The following is a 12480-nucleotide window of genomic DNA, read 5'->3' as shown; positions in this document are numbered from 1 at the left end:
TTATGTCCCCTGCATTGGCAGGCGGCGTCTTTTTTTTTTTTTTTTTAATAAATTTATGTATTTGTTTATTTTTGGCTGCATTGGGTCTTTGTTGCTGTGCGCGGGCTTTCTCTAGTTGTGGCGAGCGGGGGCTACTCTTCATTGCAGTGCGCGGGCTTCTCACTGCGGTGGCTTCTCTTGTTGCGGAGCACAGGCTCTAGGCGCACGGGCTTCAGTAGTTGTGGTGCACGGGCTCAGCTGCTCCGCGGCATATGGGATCTTCCCGGACCAGGGATCAAACCCGTGTCCCCTGCATTGGCAGGTGGATTCTTAACCACTGAGCCACTCAGGAAAGCCCCTCACATGTCTTCAATAACTAGTAGATCTGAACATTTTTCATAGGTTTATTAGCTATTTGTACTTTTCCTCTTTTTTTAACTGTTCATGTTGGACTATGTATTATTTAAAATGTATCATGTCAATTCTTATCTAGTCTCAGTCAAAACACTGGCTCATGTGGGCAAAAGCGTTGGATTCTTAACCACTGAGCCACTCAGGAAAGCCCCTCACATGTCTTCAATAACTAGTAGATCTGAACATTTTTCATAGGTTTATTAGCTATTTGTACTTTTCCTCTTTTTTTAACTGTTCATGTTGGACTATGTATTATTTAAAATGTATCATGTCAATTCTTATCTAGTCTCAGTCAAAACACTGGCTCATGTGGGCAAAAGCGGCAGCCGAGGCAAGGTGATGGGGTTGTTCCAGCTCCTGTGTCCTTGGCTTTACATGGGAGGTCCAAATCCAGGAGATTTATGGGACCTCCGTGGGAGAAATCGGGCACATTCAGATTGAGAAAGGTGGCAGCAAGGAGTTGGATGTGATGCTTAAACAAAACCCACACTACAATGTCCCAGCTACGTATTTATTGCTTTCTGCTAGAGCAATAAATGTCTGGGGTCATCCTCACTGAAATGGACCTTTCCTTCTGCGTGATGGCTGATGTCAGGCTGGTGATGACGCTCTGGCTGGCACCCCCCAGAGGCAGGCACATTTTCAGCACAGAGCAGAGCTCTTCCAGGTGGGAACCTGCCAGTTTCCAGAACCTTCTGCCTGATTTCCTTTTTTCCTTCTGTGCAGGCCACTGGGGTCATGTCCAGCCGGGAGGAAAAATGCTGGGCGCGGGCTCCCCGATGGCGGAGGCACAGAGGCCACGCCAGGACCAGGTCCTGCCGGGCTGGCCCTTCCCGGGGAGGTGGTGGCGCAGGGCGTGGGGCTCCCCGAGGCAGCCCGGCAGGGAAGGGAGGCCGAGGCACCGGGCACAGGGAGGGCTCCTATCAGCGCCTGCTGCTCGCTGCAAGTTTGGTGCGCCTGACAGCGGCCCTTCAGCAGGGTGAATTCTTTCAGAAAGGGACTCATTCACACGCTGCCAAGACATCCGCGGCCTAGTCTTGAATTCACACAAAAAATTAAAAACGGAACAGCAGCTGGGCTAATTTAGCAACTTGCAGAGATGCCCCTGATGCTCCTTCGCACCGAGAAGGGGCCTTCCGCCTCCGGGAGGTCTCACCGGAGTTATTTTGAGTCCTGCGGCTCTGGGCCTGCCGGTGACAGCTGAGTGACTTAGCTGGCACTGTGGGATGCTGAATGACAAAGGCACAGAACATCGCCCGGTGGCTGGCAGGTGAGGCCGCGGCGGGCGCGACTTTGCGCCCAGGAGCCTCTGCCCCAGCACCCGTCTGCGGAAGCTTCGTGTCCTCGCTTGCGGCGTCGCTCCTTCCTCCTCTCTCTAAAAAAACTCTTGTCGGAATTAAATGAGAGGCTTTGGCACGCCGAAAAGTGGTTGTTCCGAGTCCTCACCGCCTGGAAGTGGTCGGGCCTCTGGCCTCCCTGAGGCCTGGCCTGGGCGGTTCTTCTTTGTCACTGCCAGCAGCACCTTCTCTTTCTCCGTTCCGTCGAGTGCCAGGACTCTGCTTCTGCCTCAGAGGACGCTTTGCCTTCCGGGCCTCCTGCCTTCGTGCCTTCCCTTCCTTGGTGGAGCCAGCCTCCTCTCTGGCCAAGAGCCTCCGGCGTCGGTGCCTGGGTGAGGTCATGGGTGCCGCAGTGTAGCTTCTGGTTTGCGGGAGGGCGCCATGTGGGCAGTGTGAGGAGGGCAGGTTGCTCAGTGCCTGCCTGGACTCCTGAACAGCCCCGCGGGACCACCCTCATGGGGCAGTGGCTGTAGCCCTGGGCTTTGAGTTCAGACCTCACTGACAGGCACGGAAAGGGAATTCTGACCTCCTGCCAACCACTCAATACCTCAGGGCCACAGTTTCCTTGTCTGTAAAATGGGGGATAATAGCAGTATTTAAAAAGGATTTTTGTGAGGGTCAAATGAGCCAATTCAGGGAAATCACTTAGCCCTGTAAGTACTCCATAAGTGGTAGCTATTATTAATAATATTGTTAGGCCAAGCACTCAAAAGCCATGCTCAGCCAACATGCTCCCGCAGTCCACTTCAACATCCCTTATTCCCCCACTGTTTATCCTAAGAGGTTTTGAGTAGAGCCACAGAATTACACAACACCATGCCCAACGATTGAGTCCCCTACTCCTTTAATTGACAGGAACAAAATGCACTTCTCCTAGCCACCCTGCAAATCAGCTCCTAGGTCGTTTGTCATTTCTTAGAGCTCCAAGAGTAGGCCGAGAAGCTGCAAAAAGGGCACTGAATGGACTGGGGCAGAATTTCTTTCCCTTAAGAAGCAGCCATTTTTCCATTTTTGAGTTTCAACAAACTCAGCTTACAGTGGTGACAAAGTTAATTATTTGGAAGCCGACAAAGCTAATCACTAAGGTGATTCCAACTTACTTCTACTGTGTTCAGAAACACAGTAGATTCTAGCCTGAGAATGACACTACTGCCCCAGTACAGCATATATATGGGTCTTGTTTTTGTATCCATTCAGCAAGCCTGTGTCTTTTGGTTGGAGCATTTAATCCATTCACATTTAAGGTAATTTTTTTTTTTTGTGCAGTACGCGGACCTCTCACTGTTGTGGCCTCTCCCGTTGCGGAGCACAGGTTCCAGACGCGCAGGCTCAGCGGCCGTGGCTCACAGGCTCAGCCGCTCTGCGGTATGTGGGATCTTCCCGGACCGGGTCACGAACCCGTGTCCCCTGCATCGGCAGGCGGACTCTCAACCACTGCGCCACCAGGGAAGCCCCACAGCTTTTATTTAATGAAGAAACTGATGCACTTTTTAATTCTCTTCATCTCACCAACAGTTTTACTAAAGCATTCTGGGGGAAGTCCAACATAATGTGATATATCTGATATACCACGGCCAATGGGCAGTCAGCTGGGGTGCTTGGAGAAAAGGATAATTAGGAGGGAAGTGCTTTTACCTCAAGGACACAGTTACTGAGATTTTAAAAAGGTATTTGTAAAGTACTGCATTTAGGGAATATATTAATTTAGGTTCTCCAACTCTACTACCTGCTGTAGTAGACAAACTTCAACACACATCTCTTCTGCTTAACACAACAAAATTTATTTCTCCTGTTACACATTCAAACCAATTGTGGGATTGGGGGAATCTGCTCCATTCATTCACTCAGGGGTCCAGGCTGATAATGGCTCTGCCGAATTGTACAATAGCTTCTCATCTGTAAACACATGGCTTCTGAGATGCTTCAGCAGAGAACGACCACCCTGGTTCTTAACTTCCTTGACCCAGAAGTAGTACATACCACTTCTGCTAATAGTCCATTGGCTGAAACTAGCCACATGATCTAACCTAACTGAAAAGAAGGCTATGAAATATAGGGGAGGATAGGGAATACTTGGTGAACACTAATCTCTCTGCCATAGGTTGAGATACTACAAACTACAAATAAATTGAACTTGGAGTTGTTATTTTAGGTCATCAGTTATGATTCAGGAAACAAAACAGGAGCCATTATAGACTATTTACTAAAGGTTATCATTCGATGTGTGGCATTGCAATGGAAAGAAAATGGAAGATATCAGTCCCAACCAGTAGATATGCCAAGTCACATCAGCCACTGAAGTGAGCCACATGGAGCAGAATAATAGGTCACAAACTCCAGAAGTGGGTAGCTAAAACAGTTGTGGGAGTAGAGAGAGTGGTTTCAAGTATCTCTCTCTCTCTCTCTGTATATATATATATATATATATGTGTGTGTGTGTGTGTGTGTGTGTGTATACACACACACACACATACATAGCAGAGAAAAACCGAATGTAAAATATAATAAATGTAGTATATAATAAATAAAACACACCCACTGATCAAATGCTGAAACATTAAATGTTTAAAGACACTCACCAACAAACATACATAGCTTAGAAAAAGTGGTTTTAGATTAGGTAACAGGAAGTACAATTTTACAGTGGTTAGGGAATGTATTCATCCAACCATCATATATTTAATGAATGCCTATGATGTATATCACACTATACAAGAAATATTTAAACTTATGAGGTTTACAGTCTAATTTATGAATTTTATAAGAGGTTTTAGATAAGCAGATAACAGATCCTTAACCTTTTTACTCAACATCATTTTTTTTTTTTAGTTGCGGCATGTGGGCTTCTTAGTTGTGGCATGCAAACTCTTAGTTGCGGCATGCATGTGGGATCTAGTTTCCCGACCAGGGATCAAACCCGGGCTGCCTGCATTGGGAGTGCAGAGTCTTACCCACTGGACCACCAGGGAAGTTCCATCAACATCATTTATTAATACCATGTGCAGCGCAATTTGGGGAATATAAAGATAAACCCAATCCCAACTCTGAAGGAGTTTCTGGCCAAGGTTGTTATGATCAAGCTCAACCATGGTCTCCCACAAGCAGTCTTGTTACTAATACCGGGAAAGATATGGAGCTGGTTAAATGGTTCACCAGGCTGATCCTCTTGGCCGTCTTTGGGATGTTTTTAACTTGCTAACTTGAATGATTGGATGTGGACTGAATTGAGGACCTTATAGATGAAAAGGCTAATTCAGGCACTCTGTCTGCAGTTCTGTTAAAAAATTGGAGTATTTCCAGACATGGAATGATTATCATACATGCAACCTATCTGAGAAGTCTCAATATCCTAGTAAGTCCTAGTAAGTTACTTTTACTACCTCAGTTTCCCTAGCTGAAAATTTTACCGCAAACTTCAGTCACAACAGAAATATTGACTGAGGTAAAAAATTAGAATACACACCAACATATTATATTTCAGTGTAAGGACCTACAACTAATTCTCCCCCTTTCCCCCCCTCTTTTTCTTTTTTTATTTTAAAGATTTATTTATTATTTATTTTATTTATTTTTGGCTGCGTCGGGTCTTAGTTGCAGCATGCGGGCTCATTCCTTGTGGTGCGTGGGTTTCTCTCTAGTTGTGGAGTGCAAGCTCCAGGATGCATGGGCTTTGTAGTTTGCGGCACGCGAGCTGTAGCTGAGGTGTGCTAGTTGTGGCCCACGGGCTTAGTTGCCCTGCGGCATAGTGGGATCTTAGTTCCTTGACCAGGGATCGAACCCTCCTCGCCTGCATTGTAAGGCAGATTTTTTGCCACTGGACCACCAGGGAAGTCCCCCTCTTTTTCTTTATTATCCACACTTTCTATGACAAATATGTATAAAAATGTTATAATTTTAAAATGTGGTAGGAAATAAAGAAAGGTATTCAGCAGTTTCACTCTTTCATCAATTCTTTAGACACTTTACATACAAGAATGATGACCTTTTGGGAATCACAGGGTAAGCCAATAATAAATTACTGAGAGCAGAGATCTGTAATTTACTGTTTAAATATGTTGTAGGATTTGGGGCCTGGCCAAGACTTTAGAGATGATGTAAAATAACTCTCTTGATTTAATCTATTCATTAACAAATATTTATTGAGCATCTGCTATGTACCAGGCATTGTACTAGGCTCTGAGGACAAAACTGTCCATACGGGGCTTACTGTCTCATTGAAAACCTGACTTTTAAGACATTGCCACTCTGTGATTTGTCCAAGGACACATATTAGTTGGTGGCAGAGATGGATAAAAATCTGGTACCTACTTTTATTTTGGTGCTCTCTTCCATACTCCTTTGCCACTGCCCTTCTGAGCTATATATTTTCTTTCTGTATTAAAGATAGAATAAGAGAAAACCATCTTCAATTAGTTGAGCACACTGAGTTGGGCATATTGGAGAAAATTGTTAATGATTAGATTGAACATGATCTATATACTTCTTACCCTTGGAAAAGTGTAAAATAGTCCAGTGATTCCTAAATGCATTCTGGTCGGGTAGCCAGACTCAGAGGTAAAGTTTCACTCTCTGCCTTGAAATGGAAAAAAAAAAAAAAGAGGAAGAGAGAAAATGTACATGTTGATGTAGAGTTATTCACTTTCATTTCATGGGCGGGACTATGCCTTATTCAGAGAGTTCTTTATGGAATGATGCAGATAGTGGATGGCAATTAGTTCTTTTAAAAGATGTCCTTAAAAAATAAATAAATAAAATAAAAGATTTCTTATTATCAAAATTAAAAGCTGGCAACTTTGTCATTTTCCCCAATTTCAAAATCCAAAGGACTGGGAATCATTAAATTAAATATTGGGGTAGTTCAATTTTTCTTTGGTATACCCTAGTGCTAAAAACCGCGTCTTTATTAAGACTCCCTTAAGTCTCAAAACAATATCAAAAACATCCCTGAGAACTCTGTCCTCTCAGCAACATTTAGCTAATTTTATGATCTTTTACCACCCTCCTGTCTTCTTCAGAATTTCTCACTTGATGCTGAGGCATCCTCCTGGTAAATATAAACCAGTGGTTCTGTACTGTGATTGCACAAAATGCTTAAAAAAGAATACTGATAATCAGGCCCCACCCCCAAATATTCTTAAGTGTCCTGAGGTGGGACTTGGTGCTAGGCAGATTCAAAAGTTCCTCAGGGCTTCCCTGGTGGCCCAGTGGTTGAGAGTCCGCCTGCTGATGCAGGGGACGCGGGTTCATGCCCCGGTCCGGGAAGATCCCACATGCCGCGGAGCGGCTGGGCCCGTGAGCCATGGCCGCTGAGCTTGCGCGTCCGGAGCCTGTGCCCCACAGTGGGAGAGGCCACAACAGTGAGAAGCTCGCGTACAGCCAAAAACAAACAAACAAACAAACAAAAGTTCCTGAGGTGATTCTAATGTGCAGCCAGGGATGGGGAACCACAGGTGTGGGCATATTGGAGAAATGGTGTTTATTAAGTAGCTTATATGTGTCAGGCTCTAGGGCAGTTGTACAGATGAATAAACCGGGCTAAGCAGTAGAAAAAAGCTCATTAGGAAAACAGACTGGCAAAATGTGACAACAGAGTGTAATAAGTGCTTTCTTTTATTCCGTAATTCAACAAATAATAACAGAGCACTTAACAAGTGCCAGAGCTGGAGTAAAGTTTTGCTTCAAGTCCTGTGGGCTACCTGCAAAGACCAGGGAAACTTAACAGAAGAGCCTGCAGCCAAGCAGGGATTTGGAGGAATCTTTTCCCAAGGTCTTCGTCAGATAAGCTAAAGAGGGCGGGCAGGACTGCAGAGGGAACAGCGTGTGCTGGGCCTGGAGGAGTGTGTGGGGCTGGGAGAAGCCGGAGATGAGATAATGGTTGGGTGCAGATGTGCATAGCCTTAGAGGTAGACTGAGGAGTGTAGACTTGGTTCAGAATGCATTTAAAAGACATTAAAGGTTTTTTAAGCTGGAACAAATGGGGTAAGAGTGCAAAATACTGCTATTTAAAACAATGCAGGCTTCTCATACACATCTATAGCTTGGATTTGCTAGCTTACTTAAAAGAAATGGTTTGACTGATCATCCCCCACCCCCTTTGCCCTTGACTGACAAAACCGCACTGTGACCTTGTTAGGATACAGTTTCCAGTCGTGTGGCAGGTGGAAGGACAGTATAGACCAATGGTTTTTAAGTGACTAATTGAATGTGAATAGAATTCATCATGGGCTGTGGCCTGGACAAATCAGTTCAGGGTCCCTGCTTGCTGCCTCCCTTACCCAATTTCTTTCAGAAGGACTTGTTAGTGAGTCTATGGATGTGATCCCTCTTATCAGAGTATTTGTCTGACTTGCTTCAGAGCAGGTAAGCAAACCCAAAAGATCAAACCCTCCAGGTTCCCTTCAGCTCCTGAAGCTACTCTGCATTCTTTTTTATCCTTCCTCAGGACTCAGGGACAAATAGGTCAGACCATGGAATCATCTCAGTACTAGGGACTATAACCTTCTGGCAAAGAAGCTCACAAAAGAAACATTCCTTTGCAGTTGGGAAAGAAGGGGATTCACCCTAAGCCAGTGGTTATGGTCATAAGCTTCAAGCCAAGTCATGGGCTAAAAATGTAGATTTGGGAGCCTCTCTATAGACCTACTGAATCAGAATCTGGGGTTAGGCCAAGGAACCTGTGTTTTAAGCACTCATTCCCAGATTATTTTGATGCCACTGATCTGTGGACCACACTGAGCAGTTCTGGTCTGTGGTGCCCATTGGCAACTATTTTGGGGGAGGGAGGAGGACTGGTCAGATGGGCCCCTGGATTCGCAATCCTTCAGTACAGTCAGCTTTTAAATTTTGCACTATGCTTGGTTTTCAATTCAAGTTATTTCTAGGTTAACTTCTTAATTGAGCTGTTTAGCTCAGCCAAGGATTTGAGATACCACAGATAAAGAGAGAGGTTTCAGAGGAAGCATTAAGTATCTCCAGCTGTGTCTCTGTTATCCTTTCCAGTCCCACTTATCTGAAGAGCCAGGATTTCTCAAAGGACAAGTAACCTTGGAGGGAAGTATCATTGGGAAAGCAACACAGTACCTTTCCTTGCCATGCCCATTAGAGAACTATGTTTGTTAAGAAAAGAACCTCAAAAGACACATCAAGATGTTGTATAAAGATACTTCCCTCTTCTGTGTTTGCCAGCTCCTGGGATTACAGGAGCACAAGTTTAGACAAATAAGACCCATTTCTATCTAAGGTATCTGTTCAGGTCTTGATGCACTGGAAATCCATGTGGCTAACTCATTAGTGATAACAAGTGTTAGATGCTCATAAATCTTCCACAATTCATTGGCTGAAGACATCTTAAATGTGGACTTATGGGTTTTATTGTCTTTGGTTGCTTCTTTAGCATACTCTGAGTGTACAGATTTGGGGTTTTGAAACTTGTTTTTAATTAAGACATGGTTTATTTTTATTGCTTGAGATAAAATGCAGGCTGGGAGACTCAAATCTAAGTTACAAAATAAAGTGCATCTGGGCAGACCATAGGAAAAAAGATAGAACATAAAGGCTGAAGTGTGTGCCAGGATTCTCAAGTTTACTTAGTAATTTCTTGGGGAATAAAAATCCCAGCACCTGCATTATAAAAAAAAAAGCACACCTTATAAATGTCCTTCTCTTTTAAATACCTAAATGAACTAGACTGAATTATAAACTAATGGCTTGTAAAAATTCACCTTGAGTCAGCTACTGAAGATACTAAATAAAAGAGGTAGAGACTCCGAGGAAACCCAACCTGCTGCTTGTTTGTTTTATCAGTAATGTAACTCAAAAGTAGCCAAAAAAAAAAAAAAAAAGTAGCCAAGCCAATGGCGGGTGGTGGAGCTTTCCCTGTGTTTTGTTTCCCTGAGCTGAGCCCGTGAATGCCAAGATTTAATCTAAAGAGGTTTGTGTTTTAAAAACTAACAACCAAGTAATAAAACACCTATAAAAGGGATTTATAATGGAACCAGTGACAGTTTTGAGTGTAGTATTACAACTCTTCTGCTGCCCCTCTCCCTTTTTCTATCCTTTCATGCAACTCTGTGCCCTTTGTCTTAGCTCCTTTCTCACCTTGCTGCCAGGAAGCATATCAGTAGGGGCAGCTCACACTCCAGAGAAGCAGACCATCTTTAAAAAGTGAAGTGTGTGCTGAGCTCTGCATTTGATGACTGGGCTGTGCTGCTTGTTTTGTTTGAGATAAGTTGCTCTAACAAAGTACCTACCTAGTGTGTACAGTGGTTTCTAATGGGAAGTTGAAGATGCTGCTGTTGCAGTGTCAGTGCCATGAGGATGCTAGAGTCAACCAGGGGACTCCTCTCTCTGGGACCATGTGTCACCCTGCCAGGGCCCAAGATAGCCCTGGGACAGACTTCAGTCAACAGGTGGTTTTCCACCTAGGCCACCATGCTTGAAACTTGGTTCTTTTACAAAGCCATAGTTCTCCTCCCCCTCACCAAGAAATGGCGCCTCGGAAGGGAAACTTCGTACTCAAACTCTGTAGGAGCCATTTCTCGAGCCTACTTTTTCTGTTTTCAGAGGTTTCCCCTGCCAGCATCCCACCCATCTCCGGGAAGAACGAGGGACTCTCTCTTCACAGTCTGGAGGGCGATGGGAGGCCTGTGGGCAGCGTCAGAGTGGCCTCGCCTGGGCGGCCAGAGGAGTCCCCAGCCTCCCTCTTGTGGGCCTCAGGAACTCGGGGGGCCCAGGGGAAGCCTGGAAAACCGAACTTCGCCATCAGCCTTCCTTCAAGCGCTGGCTAGAGGAGAGGGGGAAGGGCCCCCCAGCCGTCTCCCCCCACCCCCCAGCCCCTCTGCCATCCGGCTACACCGCCCAAGAAAGCACTGAGAACGCAGCTTAGAGCTCTCCAGCTCCTCGCAGGCCGGGAGAGGGCATCTTGAGGGGCAGCTTCCCCCTCTAGCCCGCGTGTGACATCCCCACTCCCACCCAAGGATGCCGCCGCCGTGCCCTGTCCGCAGTCGCTGAATGTCACTGCTCCCTCTTCCTCCTGATCAGGGTAGACACAGCTCCTGAAGCATCCCCCACCCCAAAACTGCCGCGATTGCCCGAGGGTACAAGGCCCGGGCGGAGGACGAAGTTTGGGGCCCACAGCGGCGGGAGGGGGGGCGCGTTGGCGAGGACCGCACCTCTTAGTCCCAGCCCTGGCGGGCACACTCCCCGCCCCAAACGGCCCAGGCGTCCCCATCCTCCCGCGGACACCGGCATCCCCGCCCTCCCCCGAGGGCGGCAAGCGGAGCCCCCCAGGGCGGAGGCAGGTACCCCCGGGGCGGGGACTGGGGCGGGCGGGGTCCAGGCTGCGCCCCCGGCCGGGCCGGGCGGGCTAGCTGGCGGCGCGGGGGGAGCGGGGCTGGGCGGCGCTGCCTCGGGCTCTGTGCGCTGCAGCCCGGAGCCGAGGAGGAGGAGGAGGCGGAGGAGGAGAAGGAGGCGGCGGCGGTGGGTCCCGGGCGGGGGGAGCGCGGCGCTGCGGACCCGGGCGGCTGGCAAAGGACGAGGCGGAGGCTGAGGAAGGCAGCGGGGAGACCCGGGCTGCAGCAACAAAGGGCAGCAAGCGATTGGCCGGGCTGCAGGCGAGGTTAGCCGGGGACCGGGGTGGCTGGAGGCAGCGGCGAACGGTGCACGTGCTTGCAGACACTGGCGAGTGTGCAGCCGGGGGGGTGCACGCCCGGCGGGTAAAGGCTTGCTCCCCCTCGGCATGGGATGGCGAGGAGGGTGCAGCTACATCGTACTGCCCGCACCCGGCCTGAGGCTTGCAGGATAGGGGTGCGTGGGGGGTAAGGATGCGAGCCAGGGGGCGGGCGAGTAGTCGCCCGGGACGGGACGGGAGAGGGTGGAGGAGGGGGCGGGATGGAACGCTCCAGGAGGCGCGCCCGTCCGCGCGCTCCACCGCAGGAGCTGGCGACTGAGAACCTCGAATTTTAACTTCGCGTGCCCGCCCGCGCGCGCCCGCCCGCGCCCACCCCTAAATCCTGCGGCCGCCGCCAGCGATCAGCTCTCACACAAACTTTAGCTGCGGGCTAGGGGCTTTGGGGTTGTGGGGGAGGGGAGAGGGAATAGGCCGTCTGATTGGCGTTGTCTGCAGCCAATAAGGCCAAGCGCCTCTCCTGCGAGTAGACCCAATCCATTTCTAGAGGTAGAAGGGGCGGGTAGGTGGAAGTAGAGGTGGCGCGGTGTCTGGGAGAGAGAAAAAGGGCTGGACCAATAGGTGCCCAGAAGAGGCGGGCCCAGAAGTCTGTTGATTGGTACTAGCAGTGGACCCTCCCCCGGGGTGGTACCGGAGGGGGGGTATGATGGGTCGAGGGGTGTGGCTATGCGGAGGCGAGATGACCGGCAGGATCGTACCCCAATGGGCTGCAGAGTGGTTACTGTGTGGGTGACGGACAGACCCTTAGGCCAACGGGTGGCCCTAAGTGTCTGCGGTCTAGCCCAATGGGGCAGCGCCGGGGCGGGGCCGCAGCTCGGGTTTAATGAGACTCCATTGGGCTGTAATCAGTGTCATGTCGGATTCATGTCAACGACAACAACAGGGGGACACAAAATGGCGGCGGCTTAGCTCCTACCCCTGGCGGCGGCGGCAGCGGTGGCGGAGGCGACGGCACCTCCTCCAGGCGGCAACCGCGGCTTCTTTCTCAGGCAGCGGCAGCGCCCCCAGCAGGTGCGGTGACGGTGGCGCGCGGCCAGGTCTGTCACCCACCCCGCGCGTTCCCAG

The 12480-nt window shown here is 48.7% G+C and overlaps 1 protein-coding gene across 6 annotated transcripts in view; it reads left to right on the top strand.

Moving 5' to 3' along the window:
- Nucleotides 1–12480, top strand: part of KAT6B (lysine acetyltransferase 6B) — a 231524-nt gene that overhangs the window by 36483 nt on the left and 182561 nt on the right. For 3 of the 6 annotated variants that reach the window (XM_024740870.1, XM_024740863.1, XM_024740838.1), the window contains exon 1: nt 12156–12452. The exons of 1 other annotated variant lie outside the window; for it this stretch is intronic. The gene's annotated coding sequence lies outside the window, so the exon portion shown is untranslated. Of the gene's footprint in view, nt 1–11227; nt 11347–12155; nt 12453–12480 lie in introns of those variants that run through there. 2 more of the 6 variants (XM_024740850.1, XM_024740845.1) reach the window with 2 other exon arrangements.

This window comes from Neophocaena asiaeorientalis, unplaced genomic scaffold, assembly GCF_003031525.2.
Source record: "Neophocaena asiaeorientalis asiaeorientalis breed wild unplaced genomic scaffold, Neophocaena_asiaeorientalis_V1.1 scaffold484, whole genome shotgun sequence".
In the NCBI taxonomy this organism is placed as follows: Eukaryota; Metazoa; Chordata; class Mammalia; order Artiodactyla; family Phocoenidae; genus Neophocaena; species Neophocaena asiaeorientalis.
The sequence above is the reverse complement of the archived record's forward strand: the minus strand, read 5'-3'. Positions and strand labels throughout refer to the sequence as shown.